The sequence below is a fragment of the Colobus angolensis genome, unplaced genomic scaffold, assembly GCF_000951035.1.
Source record: "Colobus angolensis palliatus isolate OR3802 unplaced genomic scaffold, Cang.pa_1.0 Scaffold114, whole genome shotgun sequence".
Taxonomy (NCBI): Eukaryota; Metazoa; Chordata; class Mammalia; order Primates; family Cercopithecidae; genus Colobus; species Colobus angolensis.
Window position 1 is genome coordinate 372,966 of NW_012112475.1, and position 14,120 is coordinate 387,085.

At 42.7% G+C, this 14,120-nt stretch overlaps 2 pseudogenes across 1 annotated transcript; one reads left to right on the top strand and one right to left on the bottom strand.

The window, feature by feature from the left end:
* Nucleotides 1–30: 30 nt before the first annotated feature.
* On the bottom strand, nucleotides 31–4,199 carry LOC105524993 (annotated as a pseudogene). Its single transcript, XR_001003838.1, has 2 exons — nucleotides 4,110–4,199; nucleotides 31–1,082 (listed from the first exon to the last, which is right to left on the bottom strand). The product of XR_001003838.1 is annotated as an actin-related protein 2/3 complex subunit 5 pseudogene (transcript).
* A 3,694-nt stretch (nucleotides 4,200–7,893) lies between these two features.
* Nucleotides 7,894–8,654, top strand: LOC105524995 (annotated as a pseudogene).
* The last annotated feature ends 5,466 nt before the right edge of the window (nucleotides 8,655–14,120 follow it).

Here is a 14,120-nt window from a genome sequence, read left to right on the forward strand (position 1 = left end):
CGATCATCAGGAGGCAGAAGCAAAGCTAGAGCTGAGAGAAAGTAGCACACTTAACCCCGCAGTACCGATCATCAGGAGGCAGAAGCAAAGCTAGAACTCGGTAGTGGTATTCACCCACCACTGATTCCAAAAACAGATTTTGCTTAAATAAGGGAAATATGGTCCAGTTTTGCAATGTTAATAGCTGCTAGTCTCTCATATTTTTTATAAATATCATTTCCCGACTAGCAGTGAGCTAGGAAACTGGCCTCAAATTCTGACCAAATCTCTCAGTATTAGGTAAAAATAACACAAAACAAAACAAAAAACCAGCCAATAGGGGTTAAAAATTGCACAATTAAACTTGAATGTAAATTATACTATGTACAGACTGGTATAAACATCACTGAAACGGTTTTGAAAGGATGAAACATTTATATTTTCACACAATTTCTTCTATATTATCCCAATTTTCATTAAAGGAACACTGATATGTAATTTTCTTCTTTACAGATATGAAAAAGCAAGAAGGCAAAGCTGAGAGAAACAGATGCTACCCACAGGGCAGCGGTGGCATTTGGTTGTTTTGGTCTTTGTACCAGCAATTCCCACTCCTGAGGCAGATTTCCACTTCCTGCCAGACTACACGGTTTTTCTTGCAGTCAAGACACGAACCATGGACCCTACTCCTCCAGCAGCAAGTGCCTTTGCATGCCATTGCAGTAACACAGCACTGCTATTGTCAGAGGGGCTCTCAAATCCCTTATAAATACACTTCATTAGGAGATCCACACCATTCTTGTCCAGAGATTGAACTGCCTTTTCAATATCCTCTTCAAAAGAGATGAGCACCTTCAAGACAATGCTGCCTGCCCGATCCCTCACTGCCTGACTCTTGGTGTTGATAGGGAGGTGCTTCAGAGCTGCCTTAGGGCAGCTGTCATGTTTCCTTGCCGCAGGCAGGAGTCCACCTCGCCCTCGTCGGGCCCGGCCTGGCCGTTGCCCCCATCTTCATCTTCGTCCACGAACTTGTTCTCGTCATATTCATCCACATCCACCTTCCAGAACCGGGCCAACGACACTGTTCTTCGACATCCCAATCCCTACCAGCGGCAAAGGCCTCGTCTTGGCACTGCCTCTACCTCAGCAAGCCGAGCCCAGCAGCCCACTGCCCGGCGCCTGATTCACTTCCCTCTTCCACTCTGGGGCTGCAATTGTATTAATAGCAGTGAGTGTGTCCCTCATGAGTGGTAACAGCAATGAGGGTTTGTACGGGTGCAGTGCAATTGGTTGATGTAACCCAGGAGTCTTGTTGATGTGTGTGCACACGTGTATGTTAATATGTAAGATCTCTGCTTGAGGGAATATAGGAGACAACAGTGGCGAGATCATCCCTGAGTAGGGTACACTCAGCGTCCTGAGTATGCACTGAGGGAATCCCCTTAGCGACAGCACTGGGGATAGCATTGTATCTTAATCCCTCAGGGTTAAGGCCTTGTTCCCCACAGCAAAGGAAAGGACTACAGTCTCCCAGTCATGTGGCATGACTAAGTACCTATTGGGACGGAGGCGTAGCGAGAGATGAGAACAGAAGAAGAGGCAAAGGCACCTCCACCTCCTGGGTTCAAGCGATTCTCCCACCTCAGCCTCCTGAGTAGCTGGGATTACAGACATGCACCACCACCATGCCCGTCTAATTTTGTACTTTTAGTAGAGATGGGGTTTCACCGTGTTGGCCAGGCTGGTCTCAAACCCCTGATCTCAGGTGATCCACCCGCCCCAGCCTCTCAAAGTGCTGGGATTACAGGCGTGAGCCACTGCACTCGGTCTTTTTAACTTTTTTGAGATGTGGGCTCACTGTGTTGCCCAGGCTGGCCTGAAACTCCTGGCCTTAGGTAATCCTCCTGCTTCAGCCACTCAAGTAGCTGGGACTATAGGGGCACCACTGCGCCTGGCTTCCCTTTTAATTTTTATTTTAACATTGTTTTAGTATTTTTTGTTTGTTTGTTTAAGCAGCCTTCTTGAAGACAGTGAACAGTGTCAGCTGCTGACCACACTAGGTGTTCATGAGGCACAACTCTGACCGCCTGCCCTGGGCTTTGCTAGGGACACTAGTCAAGGCAGCCAGAGTGTCTGGGTAGCCAGCAAGCTGGCATTGGAGGGGAAGTGACTAGGCTCAGTTAGTCATAATAGTGGCTTCCACCAGCCCTGCCAAGCACCAATGGCCAGAGACCTGGGGAGTCTGGGTGAGGTTCATCCCTATGAAGGAAAGTGAACAGAAATCAAAAAGTATCAGCTGGACCCCAGCATGGAGGAGCAGCTGCAGACTTCAGCAGACTCATTCAGGTTAGTGCAGATGAAGGCAGGCTTTCCTTTGATCAGGCTTTTGAAACAAAGCATATACTTGGGAAGAAAGGGAAATGATAGCAAGAGGGAATTCTTGACCTCGAAATTGTCTGCGAAACATTGTGCATATGTGATTTTTCAGGGAGACGGTCCATAGCTTTCTCTGGGTCCACAATGGCTTCTCTGGCCCTGAAAAACCTCAGAATGTTTGTATATGATATTCCTATAACCTGCATGTGGCTCATCCACAATCACAGATACATAAGGGCAGGGGAGGTTGTTGATTTCTTTCAGTTTAGGTAGTAGTAGTGTAGTTCTACAGTGGCGAAAGTGTCTTGTTGAAAGGGGCACATCATTCTAGACTGGTACTGGTACAGAGTATATTTTAAAAATGTAATACCGAAACAAATTAAAGATTATAAAAAGTGGCTGAGCACAGTGGCTCAGGCCTATAATCCCAGCACTTTGGGAGGCCGAGGCGGGTGGATCACGAGGTCAGGAGTTCAAGACCAGCCTGGCTAACACGGTGAAACTCCGTCTCTACTAAAATACAAAAATTAGCCGAGCATGGTGTTGAGCACCTGTAATTCCAGCTACTCAGGAGGCTGAGGCAGGAGAATCACTTGAACCCGGGAGGTGGAGATTGTAGTGAGCTGAGATTGTGCCATTGCATTCCAGCCTGGGCAACAGAGTGAGACTCTATCTCAAAAAAAAAAAAAAAAATTATAAAAAATATGATCCTGTAAATATCAAAACATATTCAAATATGTACATGTTTGCATATGCAGAGAAAAAAGTCTGGAAGGATAAACATTTAAGTGATGATTGCTCCTTAGGAGTGGGATTGAGGATGGAGAGTGAAGTAGAAACATGCATGTTTTCCTTTATGTACTTCTGTATTTGAATTTTTAAAAATACGCGTGTCTTATTTACTTTTTTATTACTTTGTAATTAAAAAAACAAACAAACAAAGGATGGCCAAGTGCAGTGGCTCACACCCGTACTCCCAGCACTTTGGGAGGCCAAGGTGGGAGGATCGCTTGAGTCCAGGAGTTTGAGACCAGCCTGGGCGACACAGGGAGACCTCGTCCCTACAAATTATTTAAAAATTAGTCAGTCGTGGTGGCGCACGCCTGTGGTCCCAGTTACTCAGGAGGCTGATGTGGGAGAATTGCCTGAGCTCAGGAGGTTGAGGTTGCAGCGAGCCATGATTGTGCCACTGCACTCCAGCCTGGGCAACAGAGCAAGTCCCTGTCTTAAAAATAAAAATAAAAACAAAAACAAAGGATGATATTATAGAAATAAAATACCGGATGCTACCTGACATAGCCTGAAAAGATTTAAAGAAGCTGGATGGAGAGTCATATACAGTTTGTGACAACGATGTTGAGGAATTTGTAGGACTCTCCTTCCCTTTCATAGTTCAAATTCAGGGTGGGGTTTGCTCTCAACAACTACTGCTCTGTCACCAAAACATACAGCTTGCTTGTCGTGTATCTTCTTTCACCTGAGGCCCCTTTTTGCCCTGGGATACTCTCAAACTCTATTACCCTTCTGGTTCATCGGCCACTGTTTCTGAAATGCTAAAACTTGGGAAAGGCAACACACAATTTTGTTGGGGTTTAGTTTCTTAGCCAATCTAGCTGTCCCAAATTCTGAGGGTCAGTGCCCAGGGGAGAACCACCTGTCATTATTAGTTACCTCAATTCTGTACACCAGAGGTTCAGCAGCTGCAGGGGGACCCTGCTTCCCCCTACATCTTCCACCCACCTGGGTTATGTTACAGCTGCGGCAAGAGCCTGGCTGGGGTGAGCATAGGAGGCTAGCTGAGGGACTTTCAGTAAAGTCCACTCAGGTTTATCAGTAATGTCCATGATCAGACATAATTTCTGGGGTAGCATGAGGGTGGCAATATGTTTCATTTATTTAGTGTTGTCCTAGAATAGCCAATCAATCATCACGTTTACTTTTATTTATATTTTAATTTTTTAGAGACAGGGTCTTGCTCTGCTGTCCAGGCAGTAGTGCAGTGGCACAATCATAGCTCACTGTGGTCTCAGCCTCCTGGGCTTAAGTGATCCTTCCACCTCAGCCTCCTGAGTAGCTGGGACTACACACACACGCCACCACGACTGGCTAATTTTAAAATATTTTGTAGATATGGGGGGTCTTGCTATGTTGCCCAGGCTGGTCTTGAACTCCTGACCTCAAGTGATCCTCCTGCCTCAGCCTCCCGCACTGTTGGGATTACAGGCATGAGCCACTGAGCCTGGCTAACAGATATGTTTTGAATGCTATTCAAAAGTCTTATCTGATGGCTCTCCCTTCCAGGGGAGTTAATCTCTCTTCTCTGAACACATTCTATCGTAATTATTTGTTCATTTGTCTGCCTCTTCTAGACTGAGGATTCATCAAGGGCAGAACCTGTGCCTTATTCATCTCCATACCCACTACCCCACCCCCAGGCCACACAAACCCAGGGCCTAACATTGTGCTCAGTGCAAAATAAGGCCTCAGGAAATGTTTCTGTCAACTGAATCAAGTTACTGTATGTTCGATATATGTGAAGAACGAATGCCCTACCTTTAAATGGCTTTCAGTGCTTCAGGGAAGAGAGACAAGTAACTAACAAAAGGAGGAGGGAGAAGTGCTAGAGTTGAGGCACAAGTGAAACAAATGCCTTGAGTATGCAGAAGAGAGTGGTTCCACGTATGGGGTCTCGGGCCTGTCTAATTTCCTCAGACCCCTGATTTCGGTCTGCAGCTCCTAGAGAGCTCCACACTCACCTCTGTGTGGCTCCTGCTGAGCCCCCCTCTCTAAAGTGGTTCTGTGTAGCAGGCAGGAGTGCCCTTTCTTCTCCAGACTCTGCAGCCTTTTCCCTCTGGTAGTCTCCTTGAATTTCCTGCTTTACAGGGTGGCTTTTTTTTTTTTTTTTTTTTGAGACAGGGTCTCGCTCTGTCACTCAGGCTGGAGTGCAGTGGTGCCATCTCAGCTCACTGTAACCTCTGCCTTCAGGGTTCAAGCAATTCTCCCACCTCAGCCTCCCCAGTAGCTGTGTCGACAGGGATGTGCCACCATGCCTGGCTAATTTTTTTTTTTTTTTTGTACTTTTGGTAGAGATGGGGTTTTACCATGTTGCCCAGGCTGATGAATTATTCGATTTTAAGTTCTTTTCTAACGTTGACTTGCTGTTATTCCAAATGAGTGGCATCCCTTTCAGAGAGGCTACAACATATTCCATTGAATATTTCTTTCTTTCTGTTTTTATAGATAGGATCTTGCTCTGTCACCCAGGCTGGAAGGCAATGGCAAGATCATAGTTCACTGCAGCCTTGACCTCCTGGGCTCAAGCGATCCTCCCACCTCAGCCTCCCAAGCAGCTGAGACTACAGGTGTGAGCCACCATGCCAGGCCAATTATTTTTTTAGTAGAGGTGAGGTCTCACAATGTTGCCCAGGTTGGTCTTGAACTCCTGGGCTCAAGAGACACTCGCTCCTCAGCCTCCCAAAGTGCTGGAATTACAAGGGTGAGCCATTGTGCCTGGCCTGAATATTTCTTTTGTTGTGAGGATTTGCCCTCTGAGAATAAATCTGACCTATGAAAACAGACAATGATTTCCAGCTAACTCTGGTAATAATAATAATAATATTTTTGATTGAAAATGAGCTGTGGCCTAAGTAATGAGATTTTAATAACTTAAAATTGATTTTAGTTTTTAGCTAATTCAGCCAGAATTGAGACAGTCAGTAGAATGTTTTTCCCCAAAGTTGTAATATTGAGATGTCATAAGTTCATTCTAATGCTGCAAGTAGATTAAAATATCTTTGAATTCTAGACTTGCCTTCAGAGGCAATTTTTTTTTTTTTTTTTTTGAGACGGAGTCTTGCTCTGTTGCCAGTCTGGAGTGCAGTGGCGTGATCTCGGCTCACTGCAACCTCCACCTCCCGGGTTCAAGCGATTCTCCTGCCTCAGCCTCCTGAGTAGCTGGGATTACAGGTGCCCATCACCACACCAGGCTAATTTTTGTATTTTTAGTAGTGACAGGGTTTCACCATGTTGGCCAGGCTAGTCTTGAACTCTTGATCTCAGGCGATCTGCTCTCCTTGGTCTTCCAAAGTGCTGGGATTACAGGCATGTGCTACTGCGCCTGGCCCTCAGGGGCAATTTAAAAGTCACACAAGACAGGGCACCAAGGCTTATGCCAGTAATCCCAGCACTTTGGGAGGTGGAGTCAGGAAGATTGCTTGAGACCAGGAGTTTGAGACCAGCCTGGACAACATGGCAAGACCTCATCTCCACAAAAATTAAAAAAATTAGCTGGGCGCGGTAGTGCATGCCTATAGTTTCAGCTGTCTTGGGAGGCTGAGGCAGGAGGATCACTTAAGCCTAGGAGATCAAGGCTGCAGTGAGCTGTGTTTGTGCCACTGCATTCCAGTCTGGGGAACAGAGTGAGACCATGTCTCAAAAAAAAAGTCATATAAGAAAAAGCATTGGCAGGGTGCAATGACTCACTCCTGTAGTCCCACCATTTTGGGAGGCCGAGGCGGGTACATCACGAGGTCAGGAGTTCAAGACCAGCCTGACTAGCATGATGAAACCTCGTCTCTACTAAAAATACAAAAAAATTGCTGGGCGTGGTGGCATGCGCCTGTAATCCCAGTTACTCAGGAGGCTGAGGCAGGAGAATCACTTGAACCCGGGAGGCGGAGGTTGCAGTGAGCCGAGATCACACCATTGCACTCCAGCCTGGGTGACAGAAGGAGACTCTGTCTCAAAAAAAAAAAAAAAAAAAAAAAAGCATTATATAATGTAATAATCATAGCTTTCATAATAAGATGGAAACCTGTTTCAATTGAGGACCATGTGAGGTAAATATCAATTTAAATCAGTCTTTTCTAAAAATGGCTATTTAGGAGAGAGGCATATATGATGTTAAACACGGCAGGGTACATTGGCTCATGCCTGTAGTCCCAGCTACTTGAGAGCCTGAGGCAGGTGGCTCACCTAAGCCTGGGAGGTTGAGGCTGTGGTGAGCCATGATCATGCCACTGCACTCCAGCCTGGGTGATAGAGTGAGACCCTGTCTCAAAATAAAAAAAAACCAAAAAAACAAAAACAAAAACACAATAATGACAACTCAAACTAAAACAAAAAAACCTAAAAACATAAAATGTTAAACTCACTAGATTTTTAAATTAAAGACAGGAGTACAAAACAGGCAGAAAAGGAAAGGAGAGAGGAGAAAAGTACACAGGAAAAGAAATAAATAGAAGAGTTGTGGGAATTGGAGTTAATCAGTAAAGGGAGCTTCACGTTTATCTGCAATTTTAAAAAATATAAAAGATGAAGGCCCGGCACAGGGGCTCATGCCTGTAATCCCAGCACTTTGGGAGGCCGAGGTGGGCAGATCACTTGAAGTCAGGAGTTCAAGACCGACCTGGGCAACATGGCGAAACCCCATCTCTACCAAAAATACAAAAAATTAGTCAGGCATGGTGGCATGTGCCTGTGGTCCTAGGAGGCTGAGGTGGGAGGATTGCTTGACCACAGAGGCAGAGGTTGCAGTGAGCTGAGATTTCTGAATCCAGTGGGGCTGATTGCAAAGGAGACCCAAGGAACAGTGCTAAGTTAGATGCCGATTACCCACTGTAAGTCCTTTATTGTGGAGTCTGTTCATTACCAACAGAGTAGAGTACTGTGAATATATGCCTGATGTTGCTCATTGTAGACAATGGTGAGAGAAGAATTTTCCAAATGAACTTGCAAAACTTACTGTAGAAAATTCACCCAAACAAGAAGCTGGAATTAGTGAGGGTCAAGGAACAGCAGTGGAAGAAGAAGAGAAGAAAAAACAGAAGAGAGGTAGAAAATGCCAAATAAAACAAAAAAAAGACCGTACCACAAAAGGTTACTATAGCCCAAATTCCCAGGGCAAAGAAGAAATATGTGACAAGAGTGTATGGCCTTGCAAGTTTTGAAATTGATCTTAAAGAAGCACAAAGATTTTTTGCTCAAAAATTCTCCTGTGCTGCCTCAGTAATGGGGAGGATGAAATTATCACTCAGGGAGACTTTACAGATGACATAATTGATGTCATTCCGAAAAATGGCCAGAGGTAGATGATGACAGCATCGAAGATCTTGGAGAAGTAAAGACGTGAATTTGAAAATTTGTCTGTATTTAATGGCCTGAACTGGGAGTTGATATGGCCAAAGGGAGGCCTATATATATATATTTACAGTAGAATATATATATATATTTACAGTAGAATATATATATATTTACTGTAGTGTGTATATATATGTATGTGTGTGTGTGTGTATATATATATATATTCTACGGTAAAACTGCAGACTGCCTTTGTCCTCGGCATTTTCACTGTTCTGTACAAGTTAATTGCCAAAGTCAAATAAACAGGGAGACTGTCATGCTCATGCATTAATAGAATTTAGCCAAATAAAAAATTTTGGTCAATTGCTGGGCGTGGTGGCTCACACCTGTAATCCCAGCACGTTGGGAGGCCAGGATGGGCAGATCATGAGGTCAGGAGTTGGAGACCAGCCTGGCCAATATGGTGACACCCCGTCTCTACTAAAAAAAAATACAAAATTTAGCCGGGCATGGTGATGGTGGCGTGCACCTGTAGTCCCAGATACTCAGGAGGCTGAGGCATGAGAATTGCTGGAACCTGGGAGGCGGAGGTTGCAATGAGCCAAGATCGCGCCACTGCACTCCAGCCTGGATGACAGAGTGAGACTCGTCTAAAAAAAAAAAATTTTGGTCATTTGGTACTGACTTTCTCTTTCACTTTCTCTCTCTCTCTTTTTTTTTTTTTTGAGACAGAGTCTCACATTGTCGCCCGTGCTGGAGTGCAGTGGCGCGATCTCAGCTCACTGCAACCTCCGCCTGCCAGGTTCGAGCAATTCTCCTGCCTCAGTCTCCTGAGTAGCTGGGAATACAGGTGCCCGCCACCATGCCCAGGTAAGTTTTGTATTTTTAGTAAAGACAAGGTTTCACCATGTTTGCCAGGCTGGTCTCAAATTCCTGACCTCGTGATTTGCCCACCTTGGCCTCCCAAAGTGCTGGGATTACAGGCATGAGCCACTGTGCCCGGCCTGACTTTCTCTTTCTCTCTTTTTAACTATATTTTTTGAAAAACCTGGTAGACTTTTTATGGGGAGCATTTTTGTTGATTATTCTACTGATCTAAAGCTGAGTGATTTTTTAAAAGAATTTGAATTTGGCTTCCTAACCAGTAATATGTCTCCTTGCTTCTTTCATGTGATAGTTTTGAGATCGGTGTGAATCTAATAGATTTGTGGTTGAATTTGCTTTGTTGTTACAAAGTCCACCCTATGGGCACAATAACATACTGTTGGTAGGAGTTGTTCGAGCTATTCTGGAGATTATTTGGTAAAGTATACTAAAAGCCTTAAACCACATATGTGCACTGTTTGAACCAGTAAGCCACTTCTTTGACATTAGAAGACATTAGAAGAAATAACCAGTCTTGTGTAAACCTTATGGATGAAAGTATTGATCACAATATTATTTATAATGAAAAATTGCAAATGTTATAAATGAACAATTGGAAAATAGTTAAAAAAGTGATGGTACATTGTGTGGTAGAATATTATGCATACGTTTAAATAATCGTATTTTCTAAGATTACTTGGAAACATTTGGTAATGTTAAGGCAGGGCACCCCAGATACATTTTAGGCATTAATCATCATCATTGTTCTGAGTGGAAGGTCATTCAGAGAGGCTAGAGTTTCTTATTCTGGCTATAAATTAAGTGAGTAAAATTCTGCTAACCAATTAAAAATACTGTACACCCATGCTCAATATATAGTCCTGGAAATAGCAATTGAAACATCTCTTCTCACAAGACAAAATGACAGTTTTAATGATGCATTAGATGAATTTAATTAACTTTAAATCAGACGCTGCAAAGTGGAAGGAAGACTCATGGTGTTCTAAATTGCTGTGAGCACTTCTAAGAAACTTAGAGCCCATGAAACCATTGTTTATTGCCATGCAAATTATAATCTTGAATGAGGGGTTTAAAAAAAAAATACTTAGAAAAATGTAAAGTATTCGAAAGATGTAAAATTAAAACATGAAATTCTGCATTAACTATGAATTTTACTAAATAGAATTACTTTTGAAGCACATCTATCCATTGAGACTATCTGGTATGTGTTACATATGTATCCTGTTGGTGCTGGAAGATGTCTGTGTGCCCGTATCATCATGTGCTCCACAGTTCTTAGCAAATGCAGTTTCAATCCATAGATAGCCAGCTTTGGATGTTACTATAGGAAAATGCGGGATTAAAATTGTCCTTGTGTAAAAAAAAAAATCAGAATAATTTTTTCTTAACAACACTAAAATTATTTAACCTCTTGGGCTGTATCTACATACACATACACATACCAATTTCAGTATTGTGACTGCATTGGCTAGTCTAATTGTTATGCCTAACAGATGCCAAATTGAATAATATTTTAATGGGTGGTTTGAATCTTATGTAGACAGCCTGCTTCAGAACTCTTCTTTGAGACCGGGAACCATATAGCAGGCTCAGACTGTCTGAGGGGCCCTGAGTTAGAATTTGAGAGAAGACTTGAGGCTGTGTCCCTTCTCAATGGACAAAATGACAAGACTCCTTCAGGCAGCTGTTTGTCAGTGTGAAATCTGTCTTCCTGTTCCACTGAAACAGGGGTCAGAGTCCAGGGTTCCTAGCTGTTCATTCCCACAGTGTACAAGGAATACAATGCTGATAGGCGATGCTAAATGATTGTTTTAGATCTCCTGACATCATTCCCTTTAGGTTGTTTTATCTATCATTACTCAACAAAGACCTTAGTGGGTATAATATTGATTTTGTTTATGCTCTCCAGAAATCATTTCTCTGCATTTTCTCCTTCTCAGTAATCATTTCTTTTGATTTCTGAATTCCTTTACCTGGGGTGCATTGTGCACAAGCACTCATTAAGCATAGCTGAAGCTGAGCTGATAGTCTGTGACAGCTCTCAACAACTTTGCAGCAGAAGGAGGGAAGAGGCTTTGATGTGAGATGAAATTTTCTGCAGAAGAGGATTAAGTCAGAACCAAGGAGGTATAGCTGAGCAAATCTTAAGAATGTGTATGCGTTAGTTCTATTTGGAGAAAGTAGAAAAGGTTTTGAGACAGACATTTATGAAAATGTTTTTCGTTTTGTTTTGCTTTGTTGTTTGTTTGTTTTTTGAGTGGGTCCCAGTAAGGCATCCAAAATAACCAAAGAAAACCCAAAATGACTGGCTGGGTGCGGTGGCTCATGCTTGTAATCCCAGCACTTTGGGAGGCTGAGGTGGGCGGATCACCTGAGGCTAGGAGTTCGAGACTAGCCTGGCCAACATAGTGGAACCATGTCTCTACTAAAAATACAAAAATTAGCCAGGCGTAGTGGCATGTGCCTGTTGTCCCAGCTACTCAGGAGGTTAAGGTGAGAGAATCGTTTGAACTCATGAGGCAGAGGTTGCAGTGAGCCAAGATCATGCCATTGCACTCCAGCCTGGGCAACAGAGTGAGACTCCGTCTCAATAATAATAATAATAATAATAAAAATAAAATAAAATAAAAATTTAAAAAAGAAAACCAAAAATGACTTCAATATGCCATCCCATTTAGCCTCTTTAATCTCCTCCAATGGAAACAGCAGAACAAAATGTTCCATATCACTGAAGCAGAGCAAACTCACCCACAATTGAAAACATTAACCTGAGCTTCCTTTAATGGGCATTACAATGTGTGAAAATGGATATCCAAACATTTACAAAGGAAAAGGAGAGTCTGCAATAAATGGAATTTTGGTCATCTGTTTCATCTCCAATAAATATGAAATGAACAAATGCTACATGTGCAGACTGATCCCCAAATCCTAAATTCTGCTCTGTAAGAGTTATTAGAAATCTAAAACTACAAGCAACTTTCTGAAGACATTTAAAGAAACACTAAATTGTGACTTTGGGGTCAGGGTTGATATTTAGGAGTACTTCTTTCTTAGATATACATATACATATATTTACTTATTTATTTACTGCTAGGCAATGGAAAATGCACAGAGTAAAGAGAAAGAAGCCACTAGTTAGCAAAAGGTCAACTGCTTTTTTCACTGAACTCTTCTTAACTACTCTGACCCACAAAAGTGAATCAAAAAAATCTGTTTAACTTTCCAAGAAAGGAGGAAAAACTGTTAAGTTCTTTAAACTTGCCAAAGTAGCAGCAGCCTCACTCATTCTGGAAGCAGATTAAAGTTGCCATCTAAACTCATATGCTTTCCCACAAAGAGCCCAGGCCAAGGAACTTCCTTTTTCACCTTGCAGCAGTGGAGATTTGCTGCTTACTTGTCTATAACTTCAAATACAAGAACAGGAAAACAGCCAATCATACTACAAAATTATTTCAAACTTCAACACATCTCCCAGGCAGGAAGGTTCTTACAGACCCGCAGTGAAAAGAAGAAATGTTTCATCAACTGAAAGACAGCTGTAAGCAGACCAAGAGAGGTTTTACAAAAGAAGCAAAAGTAAAGGGTATCCTTTATTTTACAGAGGGGCTCTCTAGCAACCCAGTTCATATAAAACTTAAACTTAAAGAAGAAAATAGAATCTCTGTAGGCGGCAGAAGAAAAGAAAATTGTTTCCTCCTACTTACAGTGCAAGTGACTATCCCTCTAAGGGTAGGCAGAGCAGAGGGTCTTTCCTGTCCTTGGATAGCAGAGGCAAGGCGTGTTGCTGTGAGACCTTTTAAAGATCCCAGTAACTCCCAGCAGCTGGCTTCCCCATCTCATCTCTTTGCTTTCAGCCAAGCAAACATCATGCCTTCATACTCATTCTGGTTGCCAGAAATCTTGTGGTCTATTCTTCTATATTTCTCCCCATTCCTTAGAATTGGAATTGATGTTGACATTGAGGTTAAAAGGGATTGGAAAGGAAGTGGTTGCATCAGGGATATTCCATGGGCAAGTTTAATGAGAATTTAATTCAGAACGGATCCCAAGAGATGGACTAAAACTTAGTCTAGTTGAGTTAACCTAGAAAAACAAGTCCTGCCAAAGAAGGGTCTAATTCAGCTTCTTTCAGAAATTCCAGGTGAGTTAAGGAGAAATTGGTGGAGAAGCTAAGAAATTGGTGGAGATTGCCAAGGCCCAGCCCACCTTATTAGTAAAATCTCGTTGGGACTCTTTTTTGCGGGAATATTGGTCTCATAATTTTCAGATTTCAGTTGAAGGGCTGTACTTACGTGGACTCAAAAACTATGACGCTGCAGTTCTTTTATTCTCCTTACTCAGTTGGCTTTTCCTTGGATCAACTAGAATTTACAAGGTTATGTGAAAGCTGATCATGCATACTGGGTCATTCTTGTCATACCCAACTAAATCAGAGTCTAGGGGCCAGGAGGGAAGAAGCACTTGGGGCACAGCACCTGTTCCATGAATTAAATTTTTCACAAAGCCAGCTGCTAAAATGGCCCTGCTGTAACCCCAACAGCAGTTTAGTAGCTGCTGAAACATGACTTTAAGAATAGTTTTGCCTACCACCATCACTCACCAATCAGAGTTTGCCAGCTCCCAAATGCTTCCTTTTTTTCTATTTTTTCCCCTTCTTTCCAAATGCTTCTTTAGTGCCAATAAGCTTTCTTTTAAAACAGTATAGAATATTTCTCTAATAAAACTCCCAACTTTCTTTCTGCTCCTCAGACACACTGAAGACCAACTGGTTAGTGTATATGCCTCAAACTGCAATCCTT